The 26,790-nt window shown below is 48.6% G+C and overlaps 1 protein-coding gene and 1 pseudogene across 5 annotated transcripts in view; one reads left to right on the forward strand and one right to left on the reverse strand.

Moving 5' to 3' along the window:
• The window catches only part of Ulk4 (unc-51 like kinase 4), a 271,119-nt gene that overhangs the window by 211,758 nt on the left and 32,571 nt on the right, over nucleotides 1–26,790 (forward strand). The gene's annotated exons all lie outside the window — the stretch shown is intronic.
• Nucleotides 5,706–6,772, reverse strand: LOC126501054 (cysteine-rich protein 2-like; annotated as a pseudogene).

Raw genomic sequence — 26,790 nt, forward strand, 5'->3', positions numbered from 1 at the left:
TATAGTTATAGTTTTCCTTAGTTATGATAAAGATTATTGTAATTTTTACTTGATAACTGTTATATGTAATTTTGCTATGTTAAAGTTAAAGCCTTTCTTTTTTGTTTAAACAGAAAAAGGGGAAATGATGTGGGAGTGATTTCTTATTAATAAAGAAACTGCCTAGGCCCCTTGATAGGCCAACCCTTAGGTGGGTGGAGTAAACAGAACAGAATGCTGGGAGAAAGAAGCTTAGTCGAGGAGTCGCCATGATTCTCCTACTCCAGACAGATGCAGGTTAAGATCTTCTCTGGTAAGCCACCTCGTGGGCTACACAGATTATTAAAAATGGGTTAGATTAATATGTAAGAGCTAGCCAGTAAGAGGCTACAGATAACGAGCCAGGCAGTGTTTAAAAGCATACAGTTTCCATGTAATTATTTCGGGGCATAAGCCTGCCATGTGGGAGCCCCCTGCCGCTCCTATCACTACAGGTCGGTGCAGGGGGAAGGCAGGAGGCAGGAGGAGTGCCTCCACCCAGCCCAAGCAAGCCCTTCCTACTGTAGAGAGGAGACCTGGTGTGTGTCCTTGGGTGTGTCACTCACCATCTTGAGACTGAATGCCTTGCCCTGTGGACCCCTTTGAGGGCTTCGGGAAAGAAAGATGAAAGTATCTGTCATAGAACTTGAAGCAGAGAAGGAGTTCATGAGAACATGGGTTAACACACATGTACACAGGTGACATCACAAGCAGAGCACATGCTTCTGTCCATTGGTTCTGAGTAGAGAGCCAATGATTCTGTTTGCATACACCCTCTCTGCCCAGGGCTCAGTGATAGGGAGCTAAACCTACCATGAGATGCATGTCCTTGTTGTTCCCTGAGCAGCCGTAGATGTGGGGAAGAAGTGTATGAGCCAGCAGGTGCCTCACAGCCTAAAGGAGGCCCCGTCACCCTCTCCAAGCCAGAGATGGAATCAGCCTCACTGTGCCTCGGCCAGAGAGCTCAGCTCCGTCAACAGAGCTTATGACTTATGCATGAGCAAGGTGACCCCATCTGGCCTCCCTCAAGGTCTTGACCCTTCCCCAGCCTTCTCTGCTGCCGGGACATAATCCTCAGCAACCGGGGAGCCTGAAGCCTGTTACCAATTACTGTGGGCATCTCTGTGTGCCCCCCAGAGAGTACCTTGTGCCTTGTTAGGCTTAATTGCATGGCCACGGAGAGCTGGAGCCTCTGGCAGTGTGTCATCAGTGGCCCTGGGGCATCCCGAGGATGGGCAGCTTGGTGTGGGGGAGTCCACTGCCTGGGAGCAGCGTCTGACTGAGTCCATTACCACTACAAAGGCTGGAGAAGGGCCTCAACTTCAGGGAGCCCAGGCTGAGGAGTCCATCAACTACAGAGGCTGGAGAGGAGGGACACTGGGACTTCCTGCACAAAGCTCGCTGGGGACTCTGAGAGCTGGAGTAAGTGAGAATGCTCACTGCCAAGCTCTTCTCCCGGCCCATTAGGTCATCAGCGTGGATGACAGGCTAGGGAGGGTTCTTCCCTCCACAGTTCCTGCCGCAGTGACGTCATGGTCGTCAGCATGGGCTACAGTTCAGGAAACGGTTTCCTTTACGGTCTCTGTCCTACTGATGCTATACAAGTCATGGTGTGTACAGAGAGCCAGCTGTGCCCAGGATGGCCTTTGAGCCGAGTCCATGTGATAGCGCCAGAGAATCTCCTGGTGGACGGATGGTGTCAGCTCCATCCCAGAGAGGTGTGCAGGAGGCCAGAGGGGCGTGTGGTAAAGCAGGGTTTGGATCTGGTGTGTGTGTGTGTGTGTGTGTGTGTGTGTGTACTGAAACAAGATGTATGTGTATTTATAGACTAGCTGGTCTTGAATTCACTCTGGAACTGCCCAGCTAGCCTAGGCTGGCCTCTAATTTCTGTGATTCTCCTGTCCTGAGCAGATACTTAACATTTAGCCATCACTCATAGTACATAGTGAGATATTAGCCCCCAACAGGAAGGGCTGTCAGAGCCCTCTGGGTTGTTTTCGGTAGCATTGCCGATGAATGTCCTTCTGCACTGTCTGCTTTATCCAGGCTGTACTGGTCACAGTGTGGGAATTACCTTTTCTGCTCAAGTGGGGTTTCCTCAGAGAGGGAGGGAGGGAGAAAGAGAGAGAGAGAGAGAGAGACAGACAGACAGACAAAGATGGGGGGAGAGGGGAAGGAAACCCCCAATAGTTCTGCACAGTCATACACAGCCCAGAGATTCATGAGCTATGGTCAGCTCTGCCCTCGGGGCTGCCCTTCATGCGGCTCATGGTCCATGCCTGTGGCTTTTGCCCCTGAGGTCCTACCATCTGATAGGCCAGGAGAGTGGGCTTTTGTGTTAATTGAGGCATCAGACCCATGGCCCTCACAGGAACCACACTTCAGAATGGCGTGCCCATCTGCAGAACTCCTGGGCAGGGCTCCCCTTGGCTTGTCTGCCTGAGCACTCTGAGGTGACACCGTTAGGGACACTCTGAGGTGACGCCGTTAGGGACACTTTGAGGTACAGGGACTCAGGACACTCTGAGGTGACATAGACTCAGGACACTCTGAGGAACAGGATCCTCGCGTGTAGGCTCCTCCAGTCGCTGTTCTTCTCAAGCAGCCTGAAGCCCTGATATCATATTGATGTAAATACAAAAATAGCCGCTTTCCTGAAAACCTCGAAAGAGTCTGTCCTCATCAATATTTCATGACAGAAGCCTGTATTAATGCAAACCCATTATGTCATGATGAGGAAGGGACTCCATCTATGAATATTTCACACTCAGAAGAGCGAGAGATAATTAACATTGGCAAGCTCACTGCCAAATAAAATGCTGCTTTAAACAGTATCCCGGTGAACCATTTTGCCAACACATGCCTGTAACCCCAGCTCTCGGGAGGTGGAGCCAGGTTATCCCTCCCTACATAGTGACTTGTGACTTCAAGGCTAGCCTTGGCTACATGAGACCCTGTGTCCAAAAAAAAAAAAAAAAAAAAGAAAGAAAGAAAAGAAAAGGGAAAAGAACAAAAGAAAGAAAACAGTTCTGACTAGATTAAAATAATAAATATATGTAATCTGCTACCCAACAAAATGTCTTTAAATATATGCTCTCATTAATTGTGTGAAGATTCAAAACTTATCTCACAGTTATATTGTGGCTAAGAAGTATTTCCCAGGGATAGTGTATTTTAGCATGTAGCTTTGGGCCTTTCTGCAGTTTAATCTGGGTCCCATTGCCTGCTTCCCCAGAGAATAGCCCATGACAGGCCTAAGCTCGCTCAGAAAAGGAAGTGTTCATGTCTGAGAGCCCCTCTGGCAATGGCATGAGGAATTGACCCTTCGGGTAAGGTCCTGCATCTCTATCCTTTCTGGAGCTTTGTCTTACTGCGTAGGCTTGCTCTTGGTCAAATGTGAGTTTACAGTTTTCTAAACTTTAGAGTGTGTCCAAGCGCCCTGTCCTCTTCTCTCAGACTGTCCTCTCTGCATCTGTCTCACAGTGGCCGGGCCCCACCCCTCCTGTGTCTCTTCTGCTATATCTGCCTGCTGTGCTTAAAGCTACATGCAGGGACCTCCTTCCCCACCTCTCTGGGGCCACAGCTGCTGCCTGCTTGTAAGTCACCTTCACACTGGGCTGATTTTTGTTTCTTTGGGCTGTTGTGACTGTGGCCCTGCAGTCTGAGAGAGTCATGGGTGCTGGTCTACCTGCTGACTGGTCACCCAGCCTCCTGGCTTCCCCCGCCTAATGCTTCCACACCTGCTCACCTCATAATGACCTCAGGGTTCCTAACTCAGTCAGGATGCTGCTGTACGTAGGAGGGCACGCCCACAGAGAGACCTGGGTGAAGGGTGTGAGCAGGCAGGGTCCTCCTTAACTCTTCTTCACACACCTGCTCACCCAGAAATGACAACAGCCCCTCCTTCAACGTACCGAGAATCAGATTTTTCCCACCCCTTCTGTTAGCTTCCTGATATCACTTCTCATGGGGTTCCTGTCACACAGCCACAGAGGAGTCTCCTGTCTTCCATTGCTCCTGCCTCCCTTCCCTACTGTCTTTTCTTGGAGGACCCTTTAAGTCCTATGTAAGACTGCACTGCTCAAATCTTCCATCAACTCTGATCTAAGGGGAGAATCCCAGCGTGCCCTGTCCCACAAGGCCTTGTAGTTGGCCACCATCTATGCGGCTCACCTCTGTGGCTGTTCCCTTTGCTCATCCGTCTCCATAAGTGTGTGCTTAGGGCATCCGTGTGTGCCGTGCCACGTTTATGGAGGATTCTGGGCCACACCCCATGTATTGCCTGTCTTTAATTTCTTCAGGTGTTCCCTGCAGAGCAGCCTGTAGGACAGAGTCCTCGTGCCCTGCCTCCGGGCCTCCCCCACCTCTGTGTTTCCACCTCAATTCCACTTACTGTTTGGTAGCACTTGGTGTATTTGCTTTTTCTCCCACCCCAAGACTGTAGTCCCTGTGAAGATAAGAAATCTGTCTGTGTGTCGCCTCTTTGTCCCTCTAGCACTTAGACGTGTACAGGGCAGGTTGACTGCTTAGAACAATGACCCTCTTTGTCGGGTTACACCTGCCTCTCCTCCCCCTGGCTGGACTCCAGCCCTACGCTGTCTTCAGAGCCCACCTCCCTCAGTGTGGCCAGAGGTTGTGAAGGGGTGCCGCGGCGTTTGGGGATGACAGGATGCACAGCCACACTGCTGAGTGTCCCTCAGCCTGTAAAGTGAGCCAGGCCTCTGACAGGTCTCTCCGTGGATCGCATGTGAGAGTCAAACCTTGTCCTCAGCGTTGCAGGACCTAGAACTGGCTTGGCGATGTCCTCTGGATATGCCTGTGACAGCATTTCCAGAGAGCTTAACTGGAGGGACGACCCGGCCTGAGTGCAGGTGGCCATGCCATGGGGCGGGGGGGGGGGGGGGGCAGCCCAAGAACAACGGGAAATGCAAGCTCGGTACCAGAGTTCATCTCTGCTTCCTGACTGCCAATGCCATGTAGCCAGCTGCCCCTTGCCCCTGCCATGTGCCCCCAAGGATGTGCCACCTTCAAACCGTGAGCCAGGTGGCATATCTGGAGCAGCAGCTGGAGCGGCGCCCAGAACCTGGCAGGTGCTAATTGCCAGGTGTTTTCATCATTCATCCCTGGAAGGTTGGAGCCATTTCCAGTCACAATGCCAACACCGGGTGTGAGTCCTACTGTGCGCTGGGCTCTGTACTGGGTGTTGGGTGGGATGAGCAAGGAAGCAGCCTTCCTGTAAACTGAAGTGTCTTACAGTTCCCGCCCCTTTGTGCTGGCCCAGATCAGTGCTGACACCCCAGAGGTGTGCCATACCTATGACGTAGGAGATGGTCTCACACTTGGCATGGTCCTGAGATACCATGCTTGCTCCTGGGATCCTCATGACAGGTCTACACTTGCTCTAGCACCAGGCCTGAGTCTCAGCTCTGCCAGTGCGTACAGATCTCTGCCCACAGGTTCCAAAGACGTTAGAGGCTCACCTCAATGCCCCCACACTCTCCAAGCTGCTGGGACACTGGGTCGCTGTCGTGGTTAGGGTTTCTATTACCATGGTAAACACCATGACCAAAGCAACTTCAGAGGAAAGACTTTGCAGTCCATCACCAAGAGAAGTCAGGACAACAACTAAAGCGGAGGCGGTGGAGGAACACAGCTTTTTTGTCCTCAAACCAAGTCATATATTGGCAGCAAAAGTCTCTGTAGCTGTGAACCACGTGAGGGGTAGGTAGGGAATAGTGTGGGAACCAGCAGCGGGCTCCTTGCAGGGGTGCTGCCACCCCGGGAACGCTGTGAGCTCATGCCATCACCGGCAAGCAGAGCATAAATAATACTGGTGGGCAGGTGTGATCATACGGATAGCATAGGATAGCCACCTCGGAGAGCTATCAGGGACATGGGGACACGGACAGAGAGAATGCTGGGCACAGGGCACAGGACACATGGACTATGGAGGCGCACAGACACAAAGGGGACAGTGGGTAGCATAGGACATGCCGAGGTAACACACAAAGAAATAGGGCTGAAATTCTGGGCTATTCTGGAGACTACCCAGGAGGCTTCCTCCTCCACCACTTAAGCCCTGGGGTTTGCAGGCAAGACACACTGAGGCAGGACTAGGCAGCAGGTCACTTTCCCTCAGGGCCAAGTAAGGGATCCTGAGGACAGCATGTGCAGATCTAAGGCTGAACTGTGCCTTCAGGGTCCTTGTCATAGACATAGCTGCCCACAGCCCTGGTATTCATCCCTTGGGTCCAAAGAGAATTCCATAACAAGGCTGTGGTGGTCGAGCTGGCCGTCATGCTCAGCATGGCCCCCGGGGGTCAGTGTCTTGGAGCAGTGCTCACAGTGCAAGCAGGGCCTGAGCCAATCCTTGCCCAGAGAGGTCACCTTCTCAGCAAAGTACACACATGTTGGGTTCCCCAGAGGCTTTGCTGGGACCTTTGGGGGAGTCCGCTGGTCTTCCTCTCTTCTGTTCGCACCACAGGGACCTCAATAGGGCCAGTGACCTGAGGGCCGTCAATCAGAGGCTCCTCATAGATGTAGGAACCCTATATTCATGCCTTTGGGTCCAAACTGTGGCATAGCAGGGCTTGTGGCCGAAGGGCTTCCCATCATGCTCAGCATGGCCCCCGGGGGTCAGTGTCTTGTTGCAGCACTCGCATTTGAGACAGAACTTGTGCCAATCCTTGCCCAGGGAGCTCACCTTCTCCGCCAAGTACACGGTCTTGTCACACTTGGGACACTTGGAGGCCATGGTCCCTGATGTGGGAGTGTCATATATCAATCTGTTGATTTCATTGGTTAAGCAATAAAGAAAAAAACTCCTTGGCCCTGATAGGTTAAAACATAGGTGGGAGGAGTAAACAGAATAGGATGCTGGGAGGAAGAGGAAGTGAGCTCAGACTCTGCTCTTCTGCTCTGGAGCAGAGACGCCATGCTCAGCTCTCCCGGGTAGATGCAATAGCTCTGTGCTCTGAAGCACACGCGATGAAGCTCCGACCCAGGATGGACGTAGGCTAGAATCTTCCCGGTAAGCGCACCTTGGGGTGCTTACACACATTATTAGAAATGGGCTCAATTAATATGTGAGAATTAGCCTAGAAGAGGCTAGATAGAAATGGGCCAAGCAGTCTTTAAATGAATACAGTTTGTGTGTTGTTATTTCGGGCATAAGCTAGCAGGCGACTGGGGTGCTGGGGATGCAGCCCCGACACACTTATTACTACAGGTCCCTGTGCTCGGTAGGTCCGCGCCCTCCACCCGAACTGGTCTCTGCGCCATTTTCATAATTGATATCTCCCCTCCCTAATGACTCCAGCTGTCAGGACACAAAACTAGCCAGCACAGAGGTGACATGGTTGGGTGGGCGCGGGGTCACCACACCTGGCACATGGAAGGAGCCTAACTGTGTTTACCGTGTGTGCTCGGAGTCTTACTGGTCACTGTCACTCTCCCAACTGCTGTTGTCCCCTCTGCCCCCCACACCACCTCGCTGTGTGTCAGGAGGAGTGTCATCTCTACCTTTTCCTTTACCTCTGGGCTCCCAGGACTCCTGGTCTGATGAGTTTTGCCCGCTTCACCTTCTGTTTCCTCTCAGTCCTGTCAGTGTGTGGCCCACCTGGACCTGAGGAACATTTGTTATCTTAGCAAAGTTGAATCTTGATGTTCGTTTGCTGACCAAATAGCCAGCACGTGACCTTTGAGGTACTTGAGTCGAGCATCACAGACATGACTGGAAAGTGAAAAGTTTCCCTATATACATTGAAAACAAAACAGGACTCTCACTATTCACACTGCCCCACACAGCACTCTCACTGTTCACACTGTTTTACACAGGACTCTCATTATTCACACAGGATCCTCACTATTCGCACTGCTTTACACAGGATCCTCACTATTCGCACTGCCATACACAGGACCCTCACTATTCACACTGCCCCACACAGCACTCTCACTATTCACACTGCCCCACACAGGATCCTCACTATTCGCACTGCCATACACAGGACCCTCACTATTCACACTGCCCCACACAGCACTCTCACTATTCACACTACCCCACACAGGATTCTCACTATTCATACTGCCCCACACAGGACCCTCACTATTCACACTGCCTTACACTATTCATACTGCCCCACATGGGATTCTCACTATTCACACTGACCCTATACAGGATTCTCACTATTCACACTGTGCCTACACAGAATTCTCACTATTCACACTGCCCCTACACAGGATTCTCACTATTCATACTGCCCCACACAGGATTCTCACTATTCACACTTCCCCCACACAGGACTCTCATTATTTACATTGGCCCCCAGATACCTTTTGCTTCAGTTTAAATGGCATAGGGTTCATGTCTGTCTATTCTAACATTAATAAAAAGTAAGCCTGTAATTTTGCATGCTGTAGTTCGGGACCTCTGTGAGCAAATGTATCTAAAAAGAAACACCATGGTCACTGAAAATTGGAGGTCCGGAGAGGTTGTGCAGAAAGAGCTAGGCGGTAGATGACACTGTTGACAATAGCAAATCAATCGTATTCCTAGCGGGAGGCTGCAGGCCTCATTTGCGTGTCTGAAACATCCCAATGATTGCCACGCCTCAGCCTCCTCCTAATGAGACCTGATGGGTCTTAGATGATCCCCGTCCTTATAGGAAATCTTGTAACATCACCAGCAGTTAGGCATGGAGCCCAAGGGGACAAGCTTGTCCCCGGGGTGGCCTTAAATATGGAAGCACACTGAATTTTAAAGCATGCATTTTTTCATCTTACCAAGGTCAAAATGATAAGCAATTTAAATTACAAGTAAGGGAGAGAAAAGTACCGGAAGTTAAATGAGATCCGGGTGTTTATCTGTAGAAGCTGCCGGATCGCCTTAGGGCTAGAAAACGGGCTTGCTAGGGCATTTGCTCGCCAGTTTTCTGTTCCGATTTTGATGACATTTTTAGACTTTTTCATTTCCACACACCCAGTAACGAGATAAACAACGTGCAGACTATAGAACAACGCTAGTTAAACATTTACACAGTCTGTCCTGTTATTCCTTGAAACTATTAAAATGTAATGTTCTCATATGAAATCATTATAAATTTATACGCAGTCTGATGGATGGCGAGGCACCGTCCTGTGGCCTGTGGCTGGCTGTTCCGGATTCGGGCGGCAGCTGCTCTCAGAGTCGTGGTTCTGAGGTGATTAGATCCCATGATGTCCTGGGAGATGCTGCTGCCCCTTCTCATTTGCATAAAACACGTGGCTGATTATGCGATTGGGTTTGAGACCTTTGGAGCAGCTCTCTTAGGGAAGGAAAGTGAGTGTGGAGACTGCCCTGAAGACTTCTGCCTTAAAATCTCTACTAAGAATGTATCCAGAAAGAGGACACAGGAGGGGACTACTTCGTCTCCAGGACTGCGTATCTCTCTCTAGGTGTGGTCTTAAGGCACCACGCTGCCATGGAATAACTGCTCGGGAGACATGGAGGTGGGGGCCAGGGGAGTCTGCCAAACATGGAGAGACTTCTAGCACCTAACTGCTCGGCTACAATGTCTGTCAGACATCCTAAACTTGACAAGGAGTTTGAGGCTTTCTCTATGTGAACAGTAAATACTATGGCCAGTGCTGGTCACTGGGGCCCTGGGGGTGGAGAAGGGGAGCTGCACCCTTCGCAGGGAGTGTAGGAGTGAGGGTTGGTACCATTCTGGGAGGAAGGCACTCTGTAGTTCCTGCGACCAGGTGGTCACCAAGGAGCAAGTTAGAGAACAGGGACAGCCACGGGCAGGGTCCTCTCCTGTGCCCTTTCCAGCCCCTTTTATCTCCTTTTTAGAAGGGCTTGTGACTCAGAAAGTGAGAGAAACAAACTCAGAAACAGCAGGCACGGACTGCGCTGCCCTTGGTGACAGAGAAAGACAGAGGAGCTGGGGTTCCAGGAGGGGCTTCCCTCAGCCTCCTTTCTCATCAGGTCTGTGTTGAGTATGAGGATGCTAAACTTGGTGAATAACGAGTTTGCATAAAGTATGGGTATTAGTGTTAGTTTGTGAAGAAATGGCTTTAACAGACCTCAATTATTCTAGTGCAGTGTTAAATGATGAAATATTTACCACGAGTGTGATACACCCATGATATGGCGTGGAGATTTTATCTCCATGTCGGTAATGGCAAGACGGACAGACTGAGCTACATCTGACTTTTCAGAAAGGTTGTGTGGCCCTGGGAATGGTGCTGTGGGGAAAGAAATACACAGGAAGGTCTGATAGGAAAAAGAAATACACAGGAGGGTCTGATGGGAAAAAGAAATACACAGGAGGGTCTGATAGGAAAAAGAAATGCACAGGAGGTTCTGATGGGAAAAAGAAATGCACAGGAAGGTCTGATGGGAAAAAGAAATGCACAGGAAAGTCTGATGGGAAAAAGAAATGCACAGGAGGGTCTGATGGGAAAAAGAAATACACAGGAGGGTCTGATGGGAAAAAGAAATACACAGGAAGGTCTGATAGGAAAAAGAAATACACAGGAAGGTCTGATAGGAAAAAGAAATACATAAAGAAAAATTATGCCATTTCACTCAATGTTGGAATGCGATGCCTTGGGCCCTGAATTCCATAGAGACAGTCCTCCAGAGAGAAGCCTGTGTGTTTTATATGTGTTCCCTGAACTCCAAGGGGAAATCGGGGTCCTGTGTGCACCTGCTAAACTGCCGGTGGGTGGAAAGACTGTCTTGGCATCTCTTCAGCTGACTCTGCTCTCTTTGAGCCCAGTTCACAGGAGGCAGAGGTGCCCACAGGCTGCCATGGGCTGACTTGGTGCTATGGAGTCGAAACTGGTGCCTCTGGCTGCTCTCCCCCGGGGCCATGAAGGGCAGGTGGTGACAAACCGGCACATTCCATGTTGCCAAGTACAGGCTGATGGGAATATGAATTCAGGTTGTCCCAACTAAAAGGGCCTGGGACCTAGATAGTCATGCCTCTTTAGGAATGTCCCAGAGCAGAGTTAGGGGACATACACCATTCAGCAGGTTCCTGTGTCTGTCCCTGGTCCAGTACCAAGTGTGGAACTGACCTGTGAGAGTTGTATTGGGTTTGAGTGGGAGAATGACGGGATTTCCAGTGACATTTAGTGTGACCTGTGTGGTGGTGTGGTCTTCCAGATTTGCTCAGGAACAGAAGGGCCCACCATTCCTGTCACCCGTTGGTCTGGACTATGCCCCTTGGTTCCATGATGTACTTTGGTTTCTTGGACATCTTAGAGAGAGACCTGGTTCTGTGCAAGCATAGAGTCTTGGCCCCCCTGGAGTCTCTGAGCTTTCTGCATCTCCTGGAAACTGAGAACTGGGGATTCAGACTCTCTATGAGGTTTAGCTGTTTTAATTTTTGAGACAGGGTTTCTCTGTAGCTCTGGCTGTTGTAGAACTCACTCTGTAGATCAGGCTGTCATTGAACTCACAGAGATCCGCCTGCCTCTGCCTTCTGAGTGCTGGGATTAAAGGCGTGCGCCACCTCCACCCAGCTGCTCAAGGGAGTCTTAGCACCTGCCTCTACCTGAGTGAAGCCTCATCTGTATTCCCTCACCCACAAAGCTCCTGGCATTATAAAGAGAATGACACAGGCTTTGGTGGCAGAAGGACGTTAGTTGTTGGTTCCTCGATGTCTCTCTTACAGAGGGCAGTGCAGCAAGGATTCCCTGGGAGTTCCTGCCCTCCAGGGCCCCAAGGTGGATGGCGCAGAGCAAGGTGACAGCTGACCCTTGGCTCTGCAGATGAGAAGTCGTGCTGAGATGGTCTGTGCAGTGGTGGAGGGCCTGGATCCGGGGACTGTTCGCTGCCGCACCGAGGCAGAATGACAAGCACACGTGACAGGGAGGGGTCTTAGGACAGAGTGTGGCTGTAGAATGGGAGCAAGGAATGAGGTGGGCATGGTCAAGCAGAGCCCGCCCTAGGAGAGCTTGACGCTGCTCAAGTGTTGAAAGCTGGAGGGCAAAGGGTCCTTACGTGTTTGCCTGGGTGTGGGCTGCGTGGTTCCACGGGGGCTCTAAAATGGGAGCATTCAAAACAGGAATTCCTTATTTTATAGTTTTTCCAAAAATGAAAAGGCATTTGCATACTAAAGCAGAGTGTGCATGTGCGGTCTCACTCACCCAGGCACAGCTGAGACTGAGTTGATTACTGGGTAAACTTTGAAGCTGTGGGTCGGAGCCTTTGAATTCAGCCGGGGCTGTGATGATGTTGCTTTTCTTTGGTGCCTGGTCTATTTAGGAAAGGGTATAAATCGTGTGAATCGTTTCTCTCTCGCTCTCTAAAACTCCTTTCCACTGTCTAAAGTGGGGGATTCCGGTTACCACGTTCTGTAATTGGCATTCTCTGAACATGAATCCTGGGTAGTGACTCATGTGTTGTTTTTAAATCATTAGAAAAGTTTGAGACTCCTCAAAAGAAGTCCCTGTGCTTGTGGCCCTTGGGTCCCAGAGAGAGCCCTGCCCCTCCTCACACAAGGTGTAGCATCCCTAGAATACATGGGAAGTGATTCCACAAGTGGATTTTAAGTTTTTGTTCTCTCTCTCTTTCTCTCTCTCTATTTTTAAACAAAACCAAGAACCTAACATCTGTTCACCATCATCTTTTGTCAATTATTTTATTTCATATTTGCTTTTGGCTAAAAAGAACCTTCCCTCCTGTGTAGTTATTATTACAGTAGTTCATGGCAAAAGTAACACAGTCCAGAAGTCTGTGAGTAGCAAACAAATCCCCAAAGGGGCAGGATTCCTCACCCCACACTGGCCTTGCCCCACTCCCCAGTCTCTGGTTCCCACATCATACTGCAGCCCAGCTTGGGCCCTTGGTGGGACGGCAGAACCTGCATTTGCTCCCCTAATTGAACAAAAACTTTAAGGTCCTACCAGAACTTAAATATGGCTGATATTATCAGAGAATAAATCCTGAGAGAGAAGCAAAAAGACAGCTGTGGATGAATGAATGACCCTAAAGTCCAACCCTGGTGTCCCAGCTGGTATCCAGCTGTGAGCAGTTGTAGGAAAAGTGAGAAGGGAACATGGTCCCAGGAGCCAGCCAGAGCTCACCTTATACCTCCACAAAAGAAGCTCATTCGTCTCCTCTGCCCTCGGATGAAGTCATTCCTGGCCTGTGCTCATCTCTCCGGGGTCGCCTCTCTGCCTGCCACGGTTCTGGCCTCTAACAGGTCCTCCCTTGGGCTGTGCCTTAGCTCCCCTGGAAACAGTGTCTAGTCCTGCTCTGCCTCTGTCTTCCTCGCTCTCTGGCAGACCTGTCATCCCCAGGTTCCGGAGGGGCCCAGTGTGTACTGTGTGACGTTGTCTGCCCCCTGGAGTATGTGGCCACGCTGGTGCCTCATGCTTTACAGCGACCACGTTCCTGAACTGCCCCGATCATGCTCTCCGAGCATCTAGTTAGGGTGTGGCGGTTATCGAGAGCAACCTGCCGTAGGGAGAGGAGGTGCAAAGCGGGAAGTGAGAACGCGAGCCTGGAGGTGCTGAGCAAAGAATAGAGGAGAGGAAGGAAATGCCCTGACCCATGAGGTGTTCATAACCCCACACAGTGAGATTTATACTGAATTATTAAAGTTTGCTATGACATACAAACCAATGAGGGCACTTGGGACAGCTCCTGGGCCTTGGGGCGGGTCTCAAGGACAGCAGAGGGTCCTAGGCTGATGGCATGACAACCCTAATCCAGTGTGGGCTGGCAAACTGCCAGTAGTGGCCACAGGTCACCCCAAGCCCAAGCCTGTGCTGGGTGTAGGGACACTTTTCTGCCCCAGCCATAGATGAGCACTCAGAGGCTCCCCTGGGAGCAGGACATTGCTGTCATGAGTGCTCCCACAGACCTGGCCCACCCAGGCTGGTTCCCAAGGTGCTACTGAACAAAGACTCACCGAAAGAGCCCAACTGTGTGCAATCATGTTTGGATGCCTCAAAGTACAGAGCAAGGCATGACGATCCATGCTTATCATTCTAACAATGTGGAGGCAGGGGCATGACGGTCCATGGTTATTCTAACTGTGGAGGCAGGGGCATGATGATCCATTCTTATCGTTCTAACTGTGGAGGCAGGAGAATGATGATCCTGAGAATTCAGGGTTGGCCTGGCCACACAGTGCAATCCAGGCCAGGTCTGTGCTACCAAGTAAGGCCCTGTCTCCAAATCAGAAACAAACCAACAGGAAAGACATAGTGGTGCTGAAGTGAGTCCATTTTTTCTCCTTTCAAATAAATTGTGTAAAACCAAAGAGAAGACAGACAGTGCAGCCATGACTCCTTGTTTCTGGGTCCTTCCCCATAGGTCATCTCTGTGGAACCTGGTGGAGAGTAGATAGTTATCCTGGGTGCAAGAGAAGCCCCCATGGCAACAGAGCTCAGATATATAAGTGACAATGAGCTCACTATCCTTCCTTGCTAATACCAATGGTTGTCATTCTTAGAGGCTCCTCTGCCAGCAGAGACTGGAGAAAGCAAGACATCCTCAGACTGATGGAGGCTCAGGTGGAGGCATCTGCAGCCCCCTCCCACACACTCTTCCCTGGGTGTGAAGTGGCATTCGCTATGGTGTCTATTCCCACTGGAAGCATTTGCTTCTCCCCCAGCACAGAGAAGCGTCATTCTGAGAGCTTGTCTATTCACTCTTCCTGAGCTCCTCAGTTCACACACCTCTTCCTGAACTCCTCAGTTCACTCTTCCTGAGCTCCTCAGTTCACACCCCTCTTCCTGAGCTCCTCAGTTCACATCCCTCTTCCTGAGCTCCTCAGTTCACACACCCCTTCCTGAGCTCCTCAGTTTACTCCCCTCTTCCTGAGCTCCTCAGTTCACACCCTCTTCCTGAGCTCCTCAGTTCACTCTTCCTGAGCTCCCCAGTTCACTCTTCCTGAGCTCCTCAGTTCACACCCTCTTCCTGAGCTCCTCAGTTCACACCCCTCTTCCTGAGCTCCTAAGTTCACTCTTCCTGAGCTCCTCAGTTCACACCCTCTTCCTGAGCTCCTCAGTTCACACCCTCTTCCTGAGCTCCTCAGTTCACACCCTCTTCCTGAGCTCCTCAGTTCACTCTTCCCCCGCTTCCTCACATGGCACCAGTGGCAGATGCTGGAGGAGGGAGAGAGGGAAACTCACTTGTCAAAGAAGATCACTCAACTTTGCCCACCTCCTGTCACGGCCCTATTAGGATGAATTTATAATACGAGCCCTAAAATGGCATCACTTAGTGCACGTTGAAATTTTATACCGCCTTCACTTTTAATATGAACAAAATTACCTATAATTATCATGACCCAGGAAACTGTTCTGAATTATGAAATCACTTTATGGGTGCCTCAGACTTCATATCTTAGACAATATGAGAAAAAAGATCTGAAATAGAGTGTGTATGTATGTGCGCACACGTGTGCGTGTGTGCATACCAGAAGACAATCTTGGGTGACATTCCTCAGGGACAGAGGCCCTCACTGGCTATGCTGGCTAGGCTGGGTATCCAGTAAGCCTGCTGGGTTCACCTGTCCCCAACTCCCCACAAGCATGTGCTACCATAGCCAGGCTTTTTAAAAATTATTGTATTTTTATTTATTTTGTGTGTCAGAGCAGGGGGTCCTATGTGTGCCACAGCAGAAGTGTAGAGGCCAAAGTGTTGGCACACAAAAGAGTTCCAAAATAGCCCGGGATGGAGTGTAACAAAGGTTTATTTATTAGGGGATAAACTCACAGAAAGAGTAGTGATCCACAATCCTCTGTGTGCTCTGAGAACTGGAACCGAAACCAGTAGCCAAGAGGCACATGTACACTTTTTGTCTGTGCTTATAGTACAGGAGACCACGCTCAAAGTGGGCTGGTACCTTAAAGGCTATTGGCTGAAGAAGTTCCCACAGCATCTCCTTTTTTTTGTCTAAATAAGAGAGTTCTAAGCCTAATACAGAATTATACACAATAAGAACAAATATCAAGTATTGTCCAGGGAAAAGAAGAGGCAAAAGCATATATAAAAATTAGAATTATAACCAGCATGAACAACATGAAATAAGAAACATATGCTAAATATTTCAATAGTTAGCCTATACCAAGGTATCTAAGTCTTATATTAAAAATGGTTTGGCTAAGTTGTGAGAGGAAAGTAACTATGGCTATCTAGTCTTCAGCCTCATTAAAGACCTGAAAAGGGAAATAATATTACTTAAGTAAACGGGAAGTGTAGTCAAGCAACTTTCAAAATGTGCAATAAATGACATAGAAAATCAGCCTCCTGGACAATCACCCAAAGTCTCATTTGCAACATTGGGGCAAACTAACTTTGGCTAAGGCCTAGTGTAACTGACAGACCATTTTCAGAGGCAGGAAAATTTTCAAAACCATCTTATCCTGTCTTGGTAAGGTTTGTCAGTCTTTTTGCTTGTATCCTGCTTATCCAGTCTGGACACCATGCATTTTGTCAGTAGTCAGGGCAGGGGCAGTTCTTTGCCCAAAGGCCAGTTTTGCCAAGAAGAAAACAAACTTCACATGGAGTGTCTTCAGTGTTCAACATTCTCTCGGATATAGGTTGGCGTTGCCAGGAACAATCGTGTCTCAAGGCAACAGAATACTAAGTTACTTAAAAGTCATATTCTACAGTTCTTAGAAGTGCTTGAATATTAACTATCTATGCGTAATACAATCTCTATGCATCTAAAAAACCTGGTTAGTCTAGCTGTAAGTATGACAAACATGGATGACTATTGACCTGTAATTCCTAATACTATATAGCTTAAAGACTAAGGCTTCATATTAAAAAATTAAACAATCTTTAAACAAATGTGCAGCAAATGAGGACAATGACCTTAAAATGTAAAAAATATATGTCTTTATCAGAGGTAGGAATTCATTGTGCAATATGAAAAATATATCCTAAAATTGTATTAATATACAAATATCTTAAGCAGAGGTAGAAGCAGGCATGCATACAATATGACAAAATAACTTTGCATAGGTACACAAATATTGTAAACAGAAATGGGAACGTAGTCAATATAACAAATATAATTTGACTTCATTAATATACAAGAATCTATACCAATATAAATTGTCTATAAATAATAGCTCATAAGTAATCTCACTATTACTCACTATTATTATTAGTGTGAGTAAGCTCACACTAATCTACCTACTATCCCATCCCATCCCATCCCATCCCATCCATTCCCCCTTTTTATTTTTCAAGAGAGATCCCTGAGCCTACTTTGTTTCCAACCCCAACCCCTGATAATGTCCCTAACCCTGAGGATAAACTTTGTTAGGAGAGGCGATGTTGTTTTCTAGGATTACTTCCAGCTGTTATGGGGGTGATGTTATTTCTATGGGATCCTGTAAAAACTAAAATGATGCTTAAGCTTAAAGATTACTGTCTTGTATAATTGCAGGAATGTTAATCTGTGTATTCCATTGCTGTAACAGATCACAACCCCATAGATTATATGTGCCACATTTGGCCTCAGCCTTCCTCTCTGTCTTCCTAGCCCTATGCATTCAACCCATCTTGTGCTTTTCTTTTTCTTGAGATAGGGTTCCAATTCCTAGGAATTGACCATCTGCCTCTTGAAGAGGCCAATTTGGATGCCAAGATTCTGGAGTAGTAATAGTCACATCCACACCAGTGTCCACTAATCCTTCAGTTACAATGTTATTTATTCGTACTCCCAGCTTTGGTCTTTGATCATTTACAGAAATTTTCCAAAATATATGTTTTCTAATTTCTATTGGAAATTTTTATTCATCCTCCATGTTTATTTTATCATCCAGAACAGTATGGTTTTATACAACAGGCACTTGATTTTTCTAATTTTCCTGGGGGCATGTCTCCATAGTGACTGGGAATGACTGGACCACGTTTGACCTGAAGGCCTGTGCAAGGCCCCACAAGGAGTTTCCTGATGGCCATGTGTTGCCTTGTTTGTGTCTTGTTGATCTACGTTCATTGGTCCAATGTCAACCTTTGCTGCATTTTCTACATGATCCATAAGATTGAGACCTTCTGTTTTTGTCATTTCCAGAGGAAACATTATTTCTAGGAATGCCTTGTCTGCAATCCCTTCTCAGATGTCCTATACTACCACAATTAAAACATTTGGTATTTTGATGTCTCTTAATACCTTTGGAAATTGTTTCTCCTATCCAAGCCTCATTATTATAGTCAAATGACTCAACATTGGCTGTGTGCAGGATCCTTTCATCCATTGGTGCTAGTGCTGATTTGACCTTTAAAGGCCCAAGCATTTTTTTTTTTTTTTTTTGGTTTTTCAAGACAGGGTTTCTCTGTCTCGAACCAAGTGCCTCGTTGCATTCAAAACTGGCATTTTTCAAAAGCCAGCAATTCAATAAGTACTCATCTAGTTTCTGGATCTGTTACCCCTGTTTGTATAGCTTTAGATAATCTTTGTAAAAAGTCACTAAAGTGTTCTTCTTGGGCCTTGTATGACCTTAGTATATGATTCAGTTCTTATTCTGGTTCTTGAATCCTGTCCTAAGCATTAGAGGCTGCTGTCTGGCATAGGGACAAGACGTGTTCATTGTAAATAGCTTGACTCTGTGCATCAGCATAACGGCCCTTGCCAAGAACTTGATCTTGAGAAGCCTCAAATCCTCTGACTCTACCTTGATGTTCCAGGGCTTTAAGCTTCTCTCTCCAATAGCACTTCCACTGTAGCTGTGGCCCATCTTCTAGCACCACACAGACTAATTGAAGGCAATCATGTGGAGTAGACTTGTTGCTTGAAATCTATGTCTTTATTGTAGGCAGAGGCTGCTCATTTGTTTCCTGGCCACTGAGACCCAAAATAATCACACAGAAACTGTATTAATTACAACACTACTTGGTCAACAGCTTAGGTGTTTTTCTAGCTAGCTCTTATATCTTAAATTAACTGATTTACATTATTTTGTATTTTACTGCAAGGCTTGTGGTTTACTCATAAGTTTCCCAGGCATCTGTCTCCTTCGGCGGCTACATGGCATCTCTCTGACTCTACCATCTTTCCTCCTCTATCTGCTTGAAATTCCCACATTAGTCTATTCTGCCCTCCCATAGGCCAAAGCAGCTTTATTCATTAACTAATAAAAGCAACACATATACAGGAGAACTTTTCACGCCCATTTCCCCTTTTCTGTTCAAATAAAAAGGAAGGTTTTTAACTTTAACATAGCAATATTACATACAACAAAACAGTTATCAAGAAAGAATTATATTTAGACTATTTTAGTCCATTTATATTTGGAAAATTAAGGAAAATATCATCTATCCTATCTTTGTGAGTCTAAAGTTTTATATCTAATCTACTTTCTATAATTATAAATGTTTCTCCAACTCCATCAAAGACTCCAGAAGGATATAATATTGCCTAAGTCAACAGGAAGTGCATTGTAAGCATCTTCCAAAACTCCAGAATTGACAGAGACATCCTGCTACCTGTGGGGTGGGGTCCTGGAGATACCTGACTGTATCTGCTTCCCATGTCTCCCCCAAGCCCCAAGCTGTTCACTGGCTCCCTGTGGGGTGGGGTCTCTGGAGATATGTGACTGTATCTGCCTCCTGTGTCTCCCCCAAGCCCCAAGCTGCTCACTGGCTCCTGTCAACACCTACAGTGACCAGCTGTTGGCACAACTGTGTCTCATCAGGAGAATGTGTATCTTGTAGTCCTAGCTGACCTAACCCCAGCTTCATATGTGGGACTCAGTCCACATCACTGGATATGGGGGTGGACCACAAAATTTTGCTGACAGTAAAAGTTATCTGAGATAAAAATGGATTAAAAATCTAGTGCCTTGGGAATTATCAATGTTCCTGGTAGTGTTCATGTGTGTTGCATTGTATGACGTCACTGCAGCCTTGGCTTGACTACACACACACAGGCACACACACACACACACACACACGCACGCACGCATGCACACACAGTCATGCTCACCACACAACACACACCACCAGGGTGAGCTCTTGGGATGCTCCCACTCAGGCTGGCAACTGCTCTACGCTGTGACCTGCATGCTTTTCTAGAGACAAGAGACACAGGTTTCCTTATACTGCTATGCCAAAAAGTTATGAGGAGAAAGACCAAATCCACAACTGTCTAATTAAAGCAAGCTTTATTCTAGAGGTGGCCCTGGTACTGTCAGCTGGCTCTCTCACCCTAAATCGGGATTTTTGAGAGCAGCCCTGGATGTGGGGAAGACAAGGTTTTTATAGTTCAGAGGTGGGGGGTTCCCAAATGGGGGTTTGGAGGACAAAATAGGTGGGATTATAGGAGCAGAACATAAGCATAGCAAGTTCATCATAACAACAGGTAGTCATAGCAGGGTAGCCATAGCAACCCTCTGAAGCAAAGGAGGCTGCAAGATGGGTATTAACTTTTTGAAGCAAGCACATGGTTGCCATTTCCTGGGACAGAGAACCATTTGTAGTTACGGTTATAAGTGGTACAAACCCCAAACCTTGAGAAACAAAGATTTAATCATAAACAAGAATGAACCTAGTTTGTCTTTGCTATAAGATGGCTTTACCTAAGATGGAGGCAGGCTGGCTTTTCACTACAGACACATGGGTTCAGTTTTAGAAAACAGGGCCCCATTTTACTGCTGGCCCTCCCTGGTATAGAAATATCAAATCAGGATAACTTTGCAATGTACTGTTTCAGACTGTTTGCCATATAAAAATTACTGTTTGAGTTGTTGACTTGAGTTTCATGTAGAAAAAAAAAAACAGCCTTTGAATTTTGTCTTGAGATTGGAACCGAATGCCCCACAGTTTTGCCATCTAGCTCAGCACCATCTGGAGCTGTCTATGCCTATGGACAAGTTCTCTCTGGCTGCCCTTGCGGAAGCCTTGGGCCATGGTGGCTACTGAGTACTCTACACGAAGCTAGTGCTTCTGAGGCGTGGGAGTTCAACCTTATTTAGTTTTATTTAACTTACAATGAAATTTCCATGCCACATGCAGCTAGCAACTATTACATTAGACCCTGCTGTCTAGTTAATCCCTTTGTAGCCAAAGGCACTCATCAAATATATCCCTGTCTATTCACCGCTAGCAGTAGAGCCCAGGGATTTGTGTGTGCCAGCTAAGCACTCTGCCCCTGGGCCACCCCTCCCCCAGCTCAGTAGGTACTTCCAGAGTGAATGAACCAATGAATGAATGTGGAGAAAATGACCCTGCCCACGTTTGTACAGCCACTCATGACCCTGGGACCATGCATAGGCTGACCCTAGCGCTCCTGCCTGGCTCTCCCACTCCTAAAGGTAGTGATTGCACTAGTTTGGCCTTAATATTGACATTGAATCCTAGTATCCGAGTACTTTATGGTCAAGTAAATTGAAGGAGAAAAAAAAAGTCGGAAAATGTAATTTGAAGAGTGAGCACTAAAACCCCCATCAAACTTCAAATAATTTCTGCAAGGAGAAATATTTTTGCTACCCAAATGAAAACATGTGCTCCCAGCAATTTAATTATGCAAATATGACCCAGCAATTTAATTATGCAAATGTGACCCAAGCAGCAGAGAAGCTGGGTTAAAGGGCAGAATGGAGGTTGATAAGGCTCCTGTTTCTGGTGACATTTTCCTTGTTCATTTTCTCCTTGAGTTAAACGGCTCTGATTTCCATGCACTGTGTAGGTGGATGCCATATTTCTTTGTGATTCTGGCCCCTGCAACTGTATGAAAATGCTAAAAGTCACTGCAAAAAACATCACAACACCCTGGGCCGCCCACAGGCTGAACAACAGGATCCAATGGATCTTGCAATGTGGCTCTCTTAAGTGCAGTAGGAAGCAAAGCTGTGGTGTTCTCTCTTGCTGTGTGCAGAAGCGTGATGTCTCATCTCTGCTTCTGCTAGAGGGAGTCTAACGCAAAAGCCAGAAGATGTTCATGGACAGAGTTTGTCATGTCTCCTCCAGGCTGGAGGAATCCTGCTCCTCCTGGACCTCGGTAGTTGGCGCTCTAGGAATGGTCCTTTCAAGTGTGGATGCCAGGTGCACACACACTGAGGAGGGGTTTGGGGAAAACCAGGGACAGGTGGGTGAAACAGGCCCAACCAGGAGAGTGAAGACAACCAACGTTGTGACCTCCACGTCTCAGAGAGCGACCACACTCAGATGCCAGGGGTAACAGACACTAGGCCTTAAAATAGTCTCCGTTTGAAACCAGGGAATGGGGCATCAGGCTTGGCAGAGGCTACCTTGTAGGCCCGTAATCCCTGTGTGCTTGAGGCTCTCTGGAGAGCAGACAGGGTTGGCCAGTCAAGAGCAGTCACTGACTAAAGTCCCTGCGAGGGCCTGTGAGGACTCTGGCCATGCCCACCAAGGTTTAGCTCTAGCCACCCCTCATCCATATTCCTTGTGTGATACTTGTTGGTATGTTTGAGGGTGCTTCCATTGACCCAGCAGACTGGATAGCATCCATCTGCTGAGGGCCTGTAGAGGCGAAAGGCAGCCTCATTCTCTCTAGCTGGTGACATAAGCAGGTTCGTGGATCTGGGCCAGCTGCCTTTCTTCTTAGGCAGTCACAGCTGGACTAGACCTGTGCTGTTGACTCTCTGGCCTTCAGGCTCCCCGCTAGCCTGCCCAGGTCCAAAGCACACAGCAGCAGGTCAGTGGCATTGCCTGTCTCCCCAGTTTTCTGAGTCTGTCTGTCACCAAAAGTAAAACCTCTTCCCTACAGAAGCATGCATTGAATGTGTGGATATGCACACGTGCATATGTGCACATGCTGCCTGCCCAGTTCTTTCCCATTGAATGTGTGGGTAAACATATGTGCATATGTGTGCACACTGTCCCCTGTGCAGCTACTGGTCCCTTCTCTGAAGTCTTTCAGGGGGACTGGACACTTCCTGGTAATTTGGTCCAGGCAAATGGTCCCCCCACCCCCCACCGCCAACAGTTTTTATTCTATCAGGTTCACATTTGGGTCTCGGGAGTTTTAAAGGAAAGGGGTGAGGGATGACTGGAAGGAGCTAGTGGAAGCGAGATCCACCTGGGGGAGGCCAATTAGGAGTACACCAGATGTGCAAACTAAGTCTGGCCCCCTCTGCAGCATCTTAGAATTCTTTTCTCAAGCCCCAGCGTGTTGTGTTGACGCCTACCTTCTCAGGACATCATCCGAGGTGTCTGCCACGGGCCCTGCTGCCGTGCCCACCACCTGTGTTACAGTCAGGGCCGGGAGGCTGGAATCCCAGGTGTGGCTCCTTTATGTTGAGGTGCTCTGATCCTAGTGAGAAAAAAGTGGCTGCAGCCCCTTCTCCGTCTCTTTATTTACTTCCTGCCTTTTGAAGCAGGTCCCCCCAGGCTCTGTGTGGAATACAGGTGCTATTTTGAAGGTGACATAAAAGCTTTCTTCGTGAAGAAATTGCTTTGTTCCATCCGGAGGCTCTCTGCCTTTGAGAGAAGAGAGCCTGGTAAGCTCTCGTCTCTCTCGACAGAAAGGTGTTCCGTGGCCCTCTGTTCCAGGGACGCCAGCCCGTCCCCACTGAAAGGGACTTCAAGGGCCTCCACATCCGTAGTTGCCTGACATTCTAGGACTTCAGTTAGGATGGGAAGCCCAGAGGGCTGGCCTGAGGGTCCATGCAGAGGGAAGGAAGCAAGGTGGGCAATAGTCTGTGGCTGAGGCTGGTTCTCCTGCAACAGCGCTGAAAGCTTTACCAGTGAATGAGGCCAGAACACTCTACACCATGTGAAGGTACATTAAATTGTGAGGTCTTTCAAGGCTTTAACTGGTAGTGAGATCAGAACCCCAGAACCTCATAACTGTGTGTACACGCATGCCTGTGTTTATATATGTGTCTCTGTGTGATTGTCCACATGTGCATGTGTGTATGTCTGTATCTGTGTGTATATGTTTGTTTGTGTGTGCATGCGTGTGTGCTTCCACTTTCTGATGCCAACCCTCACCCTCCCTCCCCTGGCCTCTCAAACAGGTAGGATTTCATTTCCTTCTAGACAGTGACAGGAACAAGGTGACTTTTATTCTTGCACTCCACTTTTGCCTCACACAAGGGACCTGTCAAAACAATGTTGATTGTAATTTATCCAAGTAGCCTAAACTTGTTGTTTTTACATGTGTAAAATAAATACAGTCAGCACTCCCTTTGGTATCTCTGGAGGTCTGCTACCAGGGGAACAATGCTCCCTGGCAGGTCACAATCTCTGGGTGCTCAGGTCCCTTGCAGGTAGTGGCATGGTGTTGGTGGATAATCCATCACATCTCCCTGTGATCATCCCTAGTTTATGATACTCAGAGCAGCTTAAGTACTTATTATACCATATTGTTCTGTGAAGAATGACAAGACTAAAACCCTGTAGCCGCGCAGTGCACACACAACCAGGCCTAAGTGTGTACCTAAAAAAGGCACGGCAGAGTTGATGAGAAGCACTGGGCACAGGGCTGATGGAGCCAGCGGTGTCTCTCGGGGATGCTCGCCCAGTGCCTGACTCGAGTGTACTCCGTGATATGTTTGCCTCTCAGGAAACTTGGCAGAAAGCCCCGTTTGCCCTTCTGAAGGAGCCCAGGCTTAGATGGAGGATGTGTCAGCTGCCTGTGCATTCGCATTCTTCCTGCCCAGCTCTCACCATCTCGCCCCTGGGCTGTGGGAAAGCCTGCTCCGGGGCAGGTGCACAATCCCCATGACACGGCTCTCCTTGTTCTCTGCTTGTGTCTTTCTTTGAAAGAGCACGGATGACTTTTCTATCTGGGTTGTCTCCCGTTGAGGTATTCCATTTTTAGACTCCTCTTACAGGCTTGGGCTGGAACTTTTTTCTTATCTAAAATAAGAAATAGCTCAAGGTAAGACTTTGGCTGACATTCAAAGTCCAAGTGTGCCTGGGTTCTTCCTGTCCCCCTGCCTCTGGTGCCTGGCCCCCTTCACCTCCTTGTGCCCCAGACACTTGTTTGGTGACAGCTGGTCTCGATGTGTTCATCAGCATGGATAGCATGTGCTCACTCATGACAACAGGCCACATCCTGAGCCCGTGTCAGTCGTGGGTAGGGCATGTCTTCTCTTTCATTCTGTTCCCAAGAAGCCCCGGGGATTCCCACTGAGCCAGATAAAGCATAGCTGGGACGTTTTCCTTTTAGAAATTACTGTTTGAGTTGTTGTCTTGAGTTTCCCTGAAGCATAACAGCACAAACCTCAGTGGCTGCTACAACTGCTAGAACCACTAATGACTCAGCAGGCCCCACAGATGGGGACAGAACTGAGTCCTCCCTCTGCTGGGGACAGAACTGAGTCCTCCCTCTGCTGGGGACAGAATTGAGTCCTCTCTCTGATGGGGACAGACTGAGGTCTCCCTCTGATGGGGACAGACTGAGGTCTCCCTCTGATGGGGGCAGACTGAGTCCTCCCTCTGATGGGGACAGACTGAGGTCTCCCTCCGATGGGGACAGACTGATTCTTCCCTCTGATGGGGACAGAATTGAGGTCTCCCTCTGATGGGGGCAGACTGAGTCCTCCCACTGGTGGAGAGGCAGCCTTTCCACCTAATTTGTGGGAATCCTAACTATGCTTTTGTGGGCTAAGCCCCCTTCAGCTTGCAACCCCCTTTTCCAAACTCCCTATGTCCAGCCCTCTTCCCATCACTATAGCAACACAAATTTCATGGTAAAGGATTGGGGAGGAAGTGGTAGAGGACCTCACCTGTCCCCAGATCTGTCTCTGCATGCTTTCTTGTTCACGCTGTCATGGGAGCGTTATCCTCCTCTCTAGATCTTGATGTAGCACATGACACGTGACCATTAAGTAGGTGGGCGTCAACTGTGTAGTGCCAACCGTCTCACCCTAGCGTCCACTGTGGCCCATGGTGCCATTTTTCCTGCCCCTTGCCTTATCCCAGCCCTAAGAGCAGCACCACCTGTCAGCCATGGACTGAAAACCCTGAAATCAAGACCCAAAATAAACCCTTTCTCTCTGTAAGCTGATTATCTCAGGCATTTGCTACAGCGGTGGAAAGCTGATTGACACCCACTCTGTCCCCGCCTCTTTCCCTGCTCATCCTAGTCCATCTAGGTGTCCACGCCTTCCCCTGCTCTGACCTCTCGCCCACCGTCTCCTTTGTCAGCCCCTCTGAAGGGGACGTGGACAGATGTGCACCATCCACATGTGCCTGGACAGAGCGTGGGGCTGCTCATCTGTGGCCTGACACAGTTCCCCATTGATAACTCCACCCCTGAGAGCCACATCCTCCAAACACCCAGCATTCAGACACCATCATCACACATGCTCTCCAGCACCCCATCTTCCCTGTGTTCATGGGTTAGGGGGCAGCGGTTCGTCACCTCTCACCAAGGAGTGCTCCATCCTTCCTGTTCCTCATGGCTCCCTAGGATTGGCCAACCCAGGCTGTCCAGATCCCCCACAACCTCAGGGTTCTTTCATCAGGCATGCCTTGCTCTTCCAGCTTCAAGCTCAGACATGCTTGTTGGCAGTGTGGTCCATCATTACAGGAGACTTGAGGAAGGGAGGTGCTCGGATCCCAGTTTCCCTGGCCTCTGACTCACTGGAACAGCCTGCTCCCCAAGGAAGGGAGGGCCGCCTGCTCCCCAAGGAAGGGAAGGGCCACCTGCTCCCCAAGGAAGGGAGGGCCGCCTGCCCTGAGCTTTGCTCTGAGCCCGTCCTGAAAGCTGCTCTGTGCCCTGAGCTGTTGCTCGTTAGACTCCATGGCTAATTGCATGCCGCCTTGCCGTTCGTGTAGGTGGCTGGGGCAGGATGGCGCCACATAAACACAAGTTATCACGGTAATTAGCACTGCCACAT

The sequence above is a fragment of the Alexandromys fortis genome, unplaced genomic scaffold (assembly GCF_014885135.2).
Source record: "Alexandromys fortis isolate MF-2015 unplaced genomic scaffold, M_Fortis_MF-2015_v1.1 scaffold_44, whole genome shotgun sequence".
Lineage (NCBI taxonomy): Eukaryota > Metazoa > Chordata > Mammalia > Rodentia > Cricetidae > Alexandromys > Alexandromys fortis.